Below are 12,717 nucleotides of genomic sequence, written 5' to 3' on the forward strand. Positions count from 1 at the left end.
AGAGCATTTTCAGCTATATGTTATTTTCACTCATCAAACTTCTCAAAGAAGTTCAAGATTCACTTCATTACATTTAAAAAATAACTTTTCAACATCCTTCATGGATGCTAGATAATTAATTTCATTAACCCCATTTTACAAATAAGGAAATCTTATACTGTACTAAATGTTATAGAGAGCATGTTTTCAAGAAAACAAAAGCCTTGAAACTTCCTTTTAATATTTTTCAAAATTACTGTAGATTATCCTTCATTCTACTCTCCAAACTATACATATTTGGTAATTGCTTGAGAAGTCTTTGTCCTCTTCTTCCTCCTTCCATGTTCATCCTCATAATCCACTGTTCTCAGATAATAAATACTGAAAACAACACTCTGGACTGCAGAGCACAAAACACTTTTCAGGTTTTCAATAATTAAACAGGGCTACTTTATGTGCTCTAAACAAATGCTAATTAGCAAAATTCCAAGATATGGTGAATTAAAGAACTAACGTTTGTCAGCCAGGGAGATACATGCCCCCATATATGATAGAAAGACTGAGGTATTTTCTTTATGTCTCTAAAATTGTTTATTTGACTCAATCACTGAACCTAAATTAGTGAAAGCAGTCGTAGATACTGTTTATGAGCAATTTTTCACTAAGACTATCACTGGAAACTCCTGAGCAACAGTGAGAAGAACCTTATTAGCTCTAATTTGTTCTAACTTCTTCCCTAGAACAAAACTGGACACAATGATAGATAAAATGCAATGCCTCAAGTTATCCTTTAGTCTTGTTAGTAAAATATCTGAAAATCACAGTTGAATTAATTTCAAAATGCCTTACTGATAAGAACATTTATTCTTTCAATAGTATTTGTATAATTGTGTTAGATGCTTGCCAACACATATCAAGCTCTAGAAGGGAGTAGAAACACAATGCCACACCAAAATAAAATAAAATTAAAATAACATCGAGTAAATTATAATGTAAAATAATACAATAAAATAGAGGACTGCCCTTAGGAAATATTTTAATCATGTAGTAAAATATGTAGACATAAAATAATATGCAACTGAATACAGCAAATATAAAATAAAGCATGAAATAATGCAGATCAAGTACCACAAAAGGAAAAGTATTGTAAGTTTATTGGGGCAATTGTTGAGTGATATATACTGGTATTAAATCACATACAATAGAGGGTGGAAAATGTAAGATAAAACATATTATAATGCCAACATTAAGTATAATGCCAACATTTTTTTAAAGGGATGCAGTATTGTAAGACTGGAGAAGATCTTTTGGGAAATATAGACTTGAATTTAATTAGCTCAGAAACAGTCGGTGGCAAAAATTTGAATATTAATCCTATCTAATTATAGATACTGCAGTTCTGAACTTAAATGAATTGAAACTAAAGCACAGGAATTGAAATTATACCTTCCAGTGTTTGTGAAAGATGGTGGTTAAGAGTACAGGCTCTGGACTCAGGCTTCCTATGTTAGAATCCTAGCTTTCCACATACCAGTTGGGTAATTTGGGGCAAGTTACTAAAGATCTTGGTGTTGTTCCCTTGGTGTTGTCTGTAAAATAGAGATAATCATAAGAGAACCCACCTTATTCAGTTGTTTTGAAGATTAAATGCTTCAATATATACAAAATGCTTAAAACACCACCTGGGACATATAAAGTGCTATAAAAAGCAAAGGAAAATAAAAGGCTAGACATCTTATTAAGTCCTATTGTTAAATCGTTCTCAAAACCTTCTAAAATTTAATTCAGAAAATTGGAGTCCTGGTCTTTGATTTTGAGCTTCCTGGAGGTGTTGAGCCTATTCAAGAATGTTTCCTGTCTGGGCTCTGATTTCCTCATACGTGAGCAGAGCATGGGCTGTAAGTCCCCAAGAAGTCCTCATGTCCGTTATGGTTTGTGCACTTTTTGTCCCATTGAATAACTGCTTACTCAATTGTCACAAATACATCCTCCAGGTTGCCTTCTAAGGGGATTTTTGAATTTTATTATTTACATTTATATTTTAATACATCTGGAATTGAATTTTTTTATGTTGCCTGTTAGTGAACAAATTCACTTATCCTCATATGAATATCCAATTAATTCCATTTCTGAAGGATCTATTCTTTCCTCACTGCCCTGAAATGTCAGTGTGGACACAGAAAAATATGTAAATATTTATATATAATATAAAATATATTTCATATGTAATTAGACATATAATTTTATTTAGTATCTATTTATATATATAGTTACATTTGTGCTATAGATATTATACTGTAAATGGTACTGATACTACTGTAAATGGCATCATTTTGGACATTTCATTTCTTAATTGTTCATTACTGGCATATTTATTGATATATGTCTTCTGAATCCACTTATTACCTTGTGGTCATAAAAGATACTTAATATGATTTTAGTCTTGTCAAATTTATTGAGACTTATTTTGTAGCCTAGCATGTGATCTTTCTTGGAGAATGTTCCATGTGAAATTGAACAGAATATTTATTCTGCTCTTTTTGGATAGAATGTTCTGTATATATTTATTAAGTTCATCTGATTTAATGTTTTGTTTAAGGCCAATGTTTCCATATTGATTTTCTATCTGGATGATCTATCAATTGATGTAAGCAGGGTGTTAAAATCCCCTACTAATATTGTAATTCTTTTAATTTCTCCTTTATGTTTGTTAGTATTGGCTTTATGTATTAGGTACTCTCATGTTGGGTGCAGATATATTTGCAAGTGTTTTTTTTTTTTTTTTATTGCTGGATCATATGATAATTCTATTTTTAGTTTTTTAAGGAACCTCCATACTGTTCTCCATAGTGGCTGTATCAATTTACATTCCCACCAACAGTGTAAGAGGGTTCCCTTTTCTCCACACCCTCTCCAGCATTTGTTGTTTGGATTTTCTGATTGATGCCCATTCTAACTGGTGTGAAGTGATACCTCATTGTAGTTTTGATTTGCATTTCTCTATTAATTAGTATGTTGAGCAGCTTTTCATGTGCTTCTTGGCCATCTGTATGTCTTCTTTGGAGAAATGTCTATTTAAGTCTTCTGCCCATTTTTTGACTGGGTTGGTTGTTCTTTTAATATTGAGCTGCATGAGCTGTTTCTAGATATTGGAGATTAATCCTTTGTCCGTTGACTCATTTGCAAATATTTTCTCCCATTCTGAGTGTTATCTTTTCGTCTTGTTTATGGTTTCCTTTGCTGTGCAAAAGCTTTTAAGTTTCATTAGGTCCCATTTGTTTATTTTTGTTTTTATTTCCATTACTCTAGGAGGTGGATCAAAAAATATCTTGCTGTGATTTATGTTAAAGAGTGTTGTGCCTATGCATGTTTTCCTCTAAGAGTTTTGTAGTGTCTGGTCTTGTCTTACATTTAGGTCTCTAATCCATTTTGAGTTTATTTTTGTGTATGGTGTTAGGGAGTGTTCTAATTTCATTCTTTTACATGTAGCTGTCCAGTTTTCTCAGCACCACTTATTATTATTTTTTGTGGTATGCGGGCCTCTCACTGTTGTGGCCTCTCCTGTTGTGGAGCACAGGCTCCGGATGCACAGGCTCAGCAGCCATGGCTCACGGGCCCAGCTGCTCCACGGCATGTGGGATCCTCCCGGACCGGAGCACAAACCCGTGTCCCCTGCATCGGCAGGTGGATCCTCAACCACTGTGCCACCAGGGAAGCCCCCAGCACCACTTACTAAAGACACTGTCTTTTCCCCATTGTATATCCTTGTCTCCTTTGTCATAGATTAGTTGACCATAGGTGCATAGGTTTATCTCTGGGATTTCTATCTTGTTCCATGATCAATGTTTCTGTTTTTATTCCAGTACCATATTGTCTTGATTACTGTAGCTTTGTAGTATAGTCTGGAGTCAGGGAGTCTGATTCCTCCAGCTCCGTTTACTTCCCTCAAGACTGCTTTGGCTATTTAGGGTCTTTTTTGTCTCCATACAAATTTTAAGATTTTTTGTTTTAGTTCCATAAAAAATGCCATTGGTAATTTGATAGGGATTGCTTTGAACCTATAGATTGCTTTGGGTAGTATAGTCATTGTCACAATATTGATTCTTCCAATCCAAGAACATGGTATATCTCTCCATCTGTTGGTATCATCTTTAATTTTTTTCATCAGTGTCTTATAGTTTTCTGCATACAGGTCTTTTGTCTCCCTAGGTTGTTTTTTCCTAGGTATTTTATTCTTTTTGTTGCAATGGTAAATGGGAGTGTTTCCTTAATTTCTCTTTCAGATTTTTCATCATTAGTGTATAGTAATGCAAGGGATTTCTGTGCATTAATTTTGTATCCTGCAACTTTACCAAATTCATTGATTAGCTCTAGGAGTTTTCTGGTGGCATCTTTAGGATTCTCTATGTATAGTATCATGTCATCTGCAAACAGTGACAGTTTTACTTCTTCTTTTCCAATTTGTATTTGTTTATTTCTTTTTTCTTCTCTGATTGCTGTGGCTAGGACTTCCAAAACTATGTAGAATAATAGTGGTGAGAGTGGACATTTTTGTCCTGTTCTTGATCTTAGAGGAAATGGTTTCAGTTTTTCACCATTGAGAATGATGCTTGCTGTGTGTTTGTTGTATATGGCCTTTATTATGTTGAGGTAGCTTCCCTCTTAACCCACTTTCTGGAGAGTTTTTATCATAAGTGGGTGTTGAATTTTGTCAAAAGCTTTTTCTGCATCTATTGACATGATCATATGGTTTTTATTCTTCAATTTGTTCATATGGTTTATCACATTGATTGATTTATATATAGTGAAGAATCCTTGCATCCCTGGGATAAATCCCACTTGATCATGGTGTATGATCCTTTTAATGTGTTGTTAGATTCTGTTTGCTAGTATTTTGCTGAGGATTTTTGCATCTATATTCATCAATGATATTGGTCTTTAATTTTATTTGTTTTTGTAGTATCTTTGTTTGGTTTTGGTATCAGGGTGATGGTGGCCTCGTAGAATGAGTTTGGGAGTGTTCCTTCCGCTGCAATTTTTTGGAAGAGTTTGAGAAGAATGGGTGTTAGCTCTTCTCTAATTGTTTGACAGAATTCACCTGTGAAGCCATCTGGTCCTAGACCTTTGTTGGTTGGAAGATTTTTAATAAAGTTTCAATTGCAGTGTTTGTGATTGGTCTGTTCATATTTTCTATTTCTTCCTGGTTCAGTCTTGGAAGGCTATACCTTTCTAAGAATTTGTCGATTTCTTCCAGGTTGTCCATTTTATTGGCATAGAGTTGTTTGTGGTAGTCTTTTAGGATGCTTTGTATTTCTGTGGTGTCTGTTTTAACTTCTCCTTTTTCATTTCTAATTTTATTCATTTGAGTCCTCTCCCTCTATTCTTGATAAGGCTGGCTATGGTTTATCAATTATTCTTTATCTTCTCAAAGTACCAGCTTTTAGTTTTGTTAATATTTGCTATTGTTTTATTTGTTTCTATTCCATTTACTTCTGCTCTGATCTTTATGATTTCTTTCCTTCTGCTAACTTTGGGTTTTCTTTGTTCATTCTCTAGTTCCTTTAGGTGTAAGGTTACATTGTTTATTTGAGATTTTTTCTTGTTTCTTAAAGTAGGCTTGTATAGCTATAAACTTCCCTCTTAGAATTGCTTTTGTTGCATCCCATAGGTTTTGGATCATCTTGTTTTCATTGTCATTTGTCTCCAGGTATTTTTTGATTTCCTCTTTGATTTCTTCAGTGATGTCTTGGTTATTTAATAAAATATTGTTTAACCTCCATGTGTTGGTATTTTGTACCATTTTTTCCCTGTAATTCACTTCTAATCTCATAGCTTAGTGGTCAGAAAAGTTGCTTGATATGATTTCAATTTTCTTAAATTTACTGTGGCTTGATTTGTGACCCAAGTTGTGATCTATCCTGGAGAATGTTCCATGTGCACTTGAGAAGAAAGCGTAATCTGCCCTTTTTGGATGGAATGTCCTATAAATATCAACTAAATCTATCTGGTCTATTGTGTCATTTAAAGCTTCTGTTTCCTTATTTATTTTCATTTTGGATGATTTGTCCCTTGGTGGAACTGAGGTGTTAAAGTTCCCCACTATTATTGTGTTACTGTTGATTTCCTCTTCTATAGTTGTTAGCAGTTGCCTTATGTATGGAGGTGCTCCTATGTTGGGTGCATATATATTTATAATTGTTATATCTCCAACTTGGATTGATCCCTTGATCATTATGTAGTGTCCTTCCTTGTCTTTTGTAACATTCTTTGTTTTAAAGTCTATTTTATCTGATATGAGTAATGCTACTCCAGCTTTCTTTTGATTTCCATTTGCATGGAATATCTTTTTCCATCCCCTCACTTTCATTCTGTATGTGTCCCTAGATCTGAAGTGAGTCTGTTGTAGACAGCATATATATGGGTCTTGTTTTTGTGTCTATTCAGTGAGACTGTGTCTTTGTTTCAAGCATTTAATCCATTCATGTTAAGGTAATTATCGATTTGTATGTTCCTATAACCATTTTCTTAATTGTTTTGGGTTTGTTTTTGTAGGTTTTCTCTTCTCTTGTGTTTCCAACTTAGAGAAATTCCTTTAGCATTTGTTGTAACGCTGGTATGGCTGTGCTGAATTCTCTTAGCTTTTGCTTGTCTGTAAAGCTTTTGACTTCTCCATCGAATCTGAATGAGATCCTTGCTGGGTAGAGTAATCTTGGTTGTAGGTTCCTCCCTTTCATTATTTTAAGTATATCATGCTACTCCCTTCTGCCTTGTAGAGTTTCTGCTGAGAAATCAGCTGTTAATCTTATGGGAGTTCCTTTGTATTTTATTTGTCATTTTTTCCTTGCTGGTTTCAGTAATTTTTCTTTGTCTTTAATTTTTGCCAGTTTGATTACTATGTGTCTCAGCGTGCTTCTCCTTGGGTTTATCCTGTATGGGACTCTCTGAACTTCCTGGACTGAGATGGCTATTTCCTTTCCCATGTTAGGGAAGTTTTCGACTATAATCTCTTCAAATATTTTTGCGGGTCCTTTCTCTCTCTCTTCTCCTTCTGGGACCCCTATAATGCGAATGTTGGTGCATTTAATGTTGTCTCAGAGGTCTCTTAGGCTGTCATCATTTCTTTTCCTGCTTTTTTCTTTATTCTGTTCCTTAGCAGTGAATTCCACCATTCTGTCTTCCAGGTCACTTATCCGTTCTTCTGCCTCAGTTATTCTGCTACTGATTCCTTCTAGTGTAGTTTCCATTTCAGTTATTGTATTGTTCATCTCTGTTTGTTTGTTCTTTAATTCTTCTAGGTCCTTGTTAAACATTTCTTGCATCTTCTCCATCTTTGCTTCCAGTCTTTTTCCGAGGTTCTGGATCATCTTCACTGTCATTATTCTGAATTCTTTTTCTGTAAGGTTGACTATCTCCATTTCATTTAGTTGTTTTTCTGGGTTTTTTAGCTTGTTCCTTCATCTGGTACATAGCCCTCTGCCTTTTCATCTTGTCTATCTTTCTGTGAATGCGGTTTTTGTTCCATATGCTGCAGGATTGTAGTTCTTCTTGCTTCTGCTGTCTGCCCTCTGGTGGATGAAGCTACCTCGTGTTGTGTTTTCTTATTGAATTGATCCCTTAATCATTATGTAATGTTCTTCTTTATCTCTTGTTACAGTCTTTGTTTTAAAGTCTAATTTGTCTGATACAAGTATTGCTACTTCAGCTTTCTTTTTGTTTCCATTTGCATGGAATATCTTTATCCATCACTTCGCTTTCAGTCTGTTAGTGTTTTTAGAGCTGAAATGAGTCACTTGTATACAGCTTATACATGGGCCTTGCTTGTTTTTATTCAAGCAGCCACCCTATGTCTTTTGATTTGAGCCTCTTTTCTATTTACATTTAAAGTAATTTTTGGTATGTATATACTTATTGCCATTTTGTTAATTGTTCTCAGCTGTTTTTGTAGTTCTTCTCTGTTCCTTTCTTCTTCTTTTGCTCACTTCCTGTATGATTTAATAACTATGTTTAGTGTTATGTTTGGATTCTTTTTCTGTATTTTTTTGTGTATCTATTGTATGTTTTTAGTCATGGTTAGTTTGAGGTTCATATATAATGATTTACATATGCATCTGTCTATTTTAAGTTGATGATCTCTTAAGGTTAAATGCATATAAAAGCCCTAAATTTTTACATTTCCCCCAATGTTTTATATTTTACATCTTTTTATTTTGTGTATCCCTTAAGTATTCATTTTAGATGTAGATGATTTTACCACTTTTTTTTTTAACCTTATTACTAGCTTTATATATTGTAGACCCACTAACTTCATTATATGTTTGCCTTTACCAGTGAGATTTTTTTCTTTCATCCATTTTTATTTCTAATTGTGGCCGTTTCTTTTCTGCTTAAAGGAACCACTTTAATATTCCTTGTAAGGCCAGTTTAGAGGTGATAAACTCTTAGTTTTTGCTTGTCTGTAAAGTTCTCTATCTCTCCTTCAGTTTTTTTTTTCTCCTTCAATTCTGAATAATAATTTTGCCATGTAGATTATTCTTGTTTGTTTGTTTTTTTCTTTTAGCACTTTTAATATATCATATAACTCCCTTCTTGTCTGCAAAATTTCTGCTTAAATGTCTGCTGATAGCCTTATGGGAGTTCTGTTGTATATAACTAGTTGCTTTTCTCTTGCTGCTTTTAAGGTTCTCTGTCTTTACTTTTTGCCATTTTAATTATAATGTGTCTTGGTGTGAACCTCTTGAGGTGCATCTTGTTTGGGACTTCTGTCCTTCCTGGACCTGTATTTCTGTTTCCTTCCTCAGGTTAGGGAAGTTTTCAGCTATTATTTCTTCAAATAAGTTCTATGCCCCTTTCCCTCTCACTTCTTCTTTTGGTACCTCTATAATATGAATATTAGTATGCTTGACGTTGTCCCAGAGGTTCCTTAAACTATCTTCACTTTCTTTAATTCTTCTCCCCCACCCCCATCTCCAGCCTGGGCTTGTGTGATTTCCACTAGTCTGTCTTCCAGATCACTGGTCTGTTCTTCTGTATCATCTAATCCACGATTGGTTCCCTCTAGTATATTTTTCATTTCAGTTACTGTATTCTTCAGCTCTAATCGGTTCTTTGTTATATTTTCTTAACTTCCTACTGATGTTCCCACTGTGTCCATCCATTCTTCTTCTAGTTCTTTGAGCATATTTATGATCATTACTTTGAACTTTTTTTCAGGAGGTTGCTTATCTCTTTTATGTAGTGGTTTTTCTGAGTTTTTTTCTTGTCCTTTTATTTGTAATATACACCTTTGTCTTCTCATTTTGCCTAATTCTTTCTATATATTAGGTATGTCCATTATATCGCCACATCTTGGAGAAATGGCCTTATGTAGGAGGTGTCCTGTAGGGCCCAGCAACATGCTCTGCTTTGACCACCAGACCCAGATGCTCCAGAGGTGTCCCCTGTGTGGGCTGCATGCTGCCTTCTGTTGTGGTGTAGTCAACTGTTGCTGGAATGCTGGTAGGAAAGTGAGGTCTCTGGCCCAGTTGGCTTTGAAGCGCTGTCTTACATGGTAGTTGTGGTAATACTGGTGGGTGGGTCAGGCCTCTTGGGACCTCAGCATGGCTGACTAAGAAGCCCAGCTGCATGCAACTTCTGTAGGCCCACTGGTGTAGGTGTGGTACCCCTATGCAACTGGCTGCAAAGCCTGGTGTTGTGTGAATGCTGCAGGCACTGGTTGGCAGGGCAATCCCCCAGAGCTAATAGGCTAGAGAGAGAATTCCAAAATTTCTCCTGTCACACTGGTGTCAGGACTATACAACAAGATAGCAAAAATGGCTGCCACCAGAGCCTCTGTTCCTGAAGAGAATACTAACTGCTTCCTGTCTCTCTGGGAGGTTTTCTAAGATCAGTAAATGGATCTGACCCAGGTTTTTTTCAAACTAAGTGCATCTGTGCTGGACACTGAGCATGTGAACTTTTGTGCATGTCTCTCAAGAGTGGAGTTTGCAGCATTTACTGTTTTTTAGATTTTTTGATGATGGCCATTCTGACTGGTGTGAGATGATACCAAAGGGAACCTTCCTACACTGTTGGTGGGAATGTAAATTGATACAGCCACTATGGAGAACAGTATGGAAGTTGCTTATAAAACTAAAAATAGAACTACAGTATGACCAAGCAATCCCACTCCTGGGCATAAACCTGGAGAAAACCACAATTTGAAAAGATACATACACCCCAATGTTCATTGCAGCACTATTTACAATAGTCAGGACATGGAAACAACCTAAATGTCCATCGACAGATGAATGGATAAAGAAGATGTGGTATGTATATAAAATGGAATATTACTCAGCCATTAAAAAGAACAAAATAATGCCATTTGTGGCAACATGGATGGACCTAGAGATTGTCATAATGAGTGAAGTAAGTCGGACACAGAAAGACAAATACATATGATATTGTTTATATGTGGAATCTAAAAAAATAGGGTACAAAAGAACGTATTTACAAAACAGAAGTAGAGTTACAGACGTAGAAAACAAACTTATGGTTAACAGGGGATGGGGAGGGATAAATTGGGAGATTGGGATTGACATATGCACACTACTATCTATAAAATAGATAACTAATAAGAACCTGCTGTATAGCACAGGGAACTCTACTCAGTACTCTGTAATGACTTATATGGGAACAGAATCTAAACAAACAAAAAATGCAGATATATGTATATGTATAACTGATTCACTTTGCTGTACACCTGAAACTGACACAATATTGTAAGTCAACTATACTCCAGTAAAAATTTAAAAAAATAAATAGATAAAGAGTGGAGGTGGATTCCTACGGCTCTCTGGTTTTCCTAAATGTAAGCCTTGCTGGTTTTCAAAGCTTGATGTTTTGCGAGCTTGTCTTCCCAGTGCAGTGCCCCCAGCTGGGGAGATGAATATGAGGCTCAAACCCCTTGCTTCTCAGGGAGGACCTTCTATGTTGTGATGTGCTTTCTGCTTATTGGTTGCTGTGCCAAGGATGGGGATCCTAATTATACTACATCAAATCTTCTGTTAACTGTCTCATTGTGGCTCCTCCTTTATATTTTTAGTTGTGCAAAATCATTTCTGCTAGTCTTCAGGTTATTCTCAGTAATAGTTGCTGTGTATGTAGTTGTAATTTTGTGGTACCCATGAGAGGAGGTGAACTCAGGAACTTCCTACTCCACCATCTTGATCCCAACTTCTCAATAGTTTTATTTCTTATCTCCCAATGTTTATTTCTTTCCTTGTATTATTATATTGGCTATTATCTCCAGAAAACTATTCAAGGGCAGCAGTTGTAGCAAATATTTTTCTTATTACATGAGAAAGCTGTCAATATTTTGCAATTATCATTTGCCATAGAATTTTATTTTTGTGGAAATTCCTTATCAAATTAAGAAAGTTCTCCTTATATTTCTATTTGGCTATTAGTTTTCATTGAATTGTATTCAATGTTTTCCTATATAGAAATAAATATGATTTTTCTCCTTTATTCTGTTGATATGAAGAACTACAATTGATATTTGGATGTTGAATCAATTTCACACTCGTGGAATCAATGTAACATGATAATAAAGTAGTATCTTTCTTTTTAAACCTTTATGTTCATGATAGAGATTTAGAGATTGGCCTGCATTATTTTTTTTCCTGTTATGCCCTTACTAGTTTTGCTATTGAGGAGATTCTGTCTTCATAAAATGAATTAAGATGTGCTCCTTTTATTCCTGTTCTCTGGAAGAGTTTGTACATGATTGGTATTATTTCTTTATATATATTTGGAGAGTCTACCAATTACGTGTTTTGGGCTGGGAATATTTTGTGGAAGCATTTTTAATACAGATTAAATTACTTTAATAAGCATAGGACTATTCAGATTTTTAAAATTATTCTTGTGCCAGTTTTGGAGAGATATTTTTTTCCAAGGGATGTGCTAATTTGATATACATTTTCAAATGTATTGGCATAAAGCTCTTCATGGTATTCTCATATTTTATAGTCATTAGGATCTTCAAGTGATGTCTTTCTATTTTCTAATCCTAATATTAGTAAGTTTTCCTTAAATTTATTTTTTAAATCACTTTAATCATTTATTCCAATAACCAAATTATGGCTTACTGTATGTTCTCTATTGCACATTTGTTTTTGTTTCATTATTCTGTAATCCTATTATTTGTTTTCTTCCATTCTGTTTGGTTTAGTTTGCTACTCTTTTTATACTTCATGAATGAAGACCTAGATAATTCACTTTCAGCTTCTCATGTTTTTAAAAAATGCATTTCATCTTATAATTCTCTCTGAGCAGAGCTTTAGCTTTATCCCACAAGTTCTAATACATCATAATTTCAGAATCAATAGTTGATAAATATTTTGTAATTCATATTGAGATTTCTTCTTTGATCTACTGGATTATTTAGAAAGTTTGTTATTGAATTTATAATTTTTAAAATTGTTTTTAGCTCAATTTCACTGTAACTAGAGAATAAATTAGAATTCAAGGAGACCTTTTTCATAGCTCTGCATATCGTCAGTTTTCATAAATGTTCTTTCATAAGCGTTCACATGTATTCTGCTGTTGTTCTGTGCAGTCTTTTTATGTGTCAGAAAAGCAAAAATCACTAACTGAATCTCTCTGATTTGCTGTATCATTATTGATTTTTGTCTTTTTCTATCAATTATTAAGAGAGATGAATTATGATTATTGATTCATGTGTTTACCTTTTGAGTT

At 34.6% G+C, this 12,717-nt stretch overlaps 1 protein-coding gene across 7 annotated transcripts in view; it reads left to right on the plus strand.

The window, feature by feature from the left end:
• The window catches only part of RALYL (RALY RNA binding protein like), an 822,798-nt gene that overhangs the window by 335,102 nt on the left and 474,979 nt on the right, over positions 1-12,717 (plus strand). The gene's annotated exons all lie outside the window — the stretch shown is intronic.

The sequence above is a fragment of the Globicephala melas genome, chromosome 17, assembly GCF_963455315.2.
Source record: "Globicephala melas chromosome 17, mGloMel1.2, whole genome shotgun sequence".
Taxonomy (NCBI): domain Eukaryota; kingdom Metazoa; phylum Chordata; class Mammalia; order Artiodactyla; family Delphinidae; genus Globicephala; species Globicephala melas.